Below are 1,123 nucleotides of genomic sequence, written 5' to 3'. Positions count from 1 at the left end.
AGCGGCGCGTTTCGTCACAGGGTTATTTGGTAACCGTGATAGCGTTACGGAGATGTTTAATAAACTCAAGTGGCAGACTCTGCAAGAGAGGCGCTCTGCATCGCGGTGTAGCTTGCTCGCCAGGTTTCGAGAGGGTTTGTTTCTGGATGAGGTATCGAATATATTGCTTCCCCCTACGTATACCTCCCGAGGAGATCACGAATGTAAAATTAGAGAGATTAGAGCGCGCACGGAGGCTTTCAGACAGTCGTTCTTCCCGCGAACCAGGGAGGTAATGACAGTGGCACATAAAGTGCCCTCCGCCACACACCGTTGGGTGGCTTGCGGAGTATAAATGTAGGTGTAGATACTGAAGACGTGATTCCACATTTATGAAGTTCACTTTCAAAATGTCATTTAATTCCTTCCTCTGCTGTCTTATCATTCTCCAAATATGTTCTGCAACTCAAAGAAGTCACGTTTTAAGATTTTTGAAAAATAGGTTCTCAGTTTTCCTGTTTAATATGATTCACTAGCGACTTCGTCTGATTGGGCGGTCTTTTGTAATCTTCGTTGGCCGGCCTGAGTGGCCGAGCGGTTCTAGGCGCTACAGTCTGGAACCGCGCGACTGCTGCGGTCGCAGGTTCGAATCCTGCCTTGGGCATGGGTGTATGTGATGTCCTTAGGTTCGTTAGGTTTAAGTAGTTCTAACTTCTAGGGGACTGATGACCTCCGAAGTTAAGTACCATAGTGCTCAGAGCCATTTGAACCATTTTGTAATCTTCGTTGTGATTTGAATGCCTTATCTTTCAAACAGGCACAATAAATTTTTTACGCAATTCTTTAACCTCGCTGCTGCTCTACAGAGATAAACTGTGAGAGATGCAATATTCTATTTAATCTGTACACATCAATAGCTCAAGGTGACCGTGTGAGAGAGAGATGGTAGGTTACGGACGCATCGCCACCTTTCAAAGTTTGCGACGGAGCCCTCAAAGGGCGACTGTGTAATGTATACGCGTTGCGGAGTGGCGGCCGGGAGTCGCTCGGCTATAAATTGGGCGTTACGGCGTCGCCTTGTCTGGCGGCGCGTCGCCTGTTAGACGCGCTCCGTAAATCAGGATCGCGGCCTGCGACAACGACT

At 48.0% G+C, this 1,123-nt stretch overlaps 1 non-coding gene across 1 annotated transcript; it reads left to right on the top strand.

Moving 5' to 3' along the window:
- Nucleotides 1–559: 559 nt before the first annotated feature.
- On the top strand, nucleotides 560–643 carry Trnas-gga (transfer RNA serine (anticodon GGA)). The gene is given in 2 exon segments: nucleotides 560–599; nucleotides 609–643. It is a non-coding gene; the product is annotated as a tRNA-Ser (tRNA).
- The last annotated feature ends 480 nt before the right edge of the window (nucleotides 644–1,123 follow it).

The sequence above is a fragment of the Schistocerca nitens genome, chromosome 6, assembly GCF_023898315.1.
Source record: "Schistocerca nitens isolate TAMUIC-IGC-003100 chromosome 6, iqSchNite1.1, whole genome shotgun sequence".
NCBI classification, from domain to species: domain Eukaryota; kingdom Metazoa; phylum Arthropoda; class Insecta; order Orthoptera; family Acrididae; genus Schistocerca; species Schistocerca nitens.
Note: the sequence above shows the minus strand (reverse complement) of the source record. Positions and strands in the feature narration are given on the sequence as shown.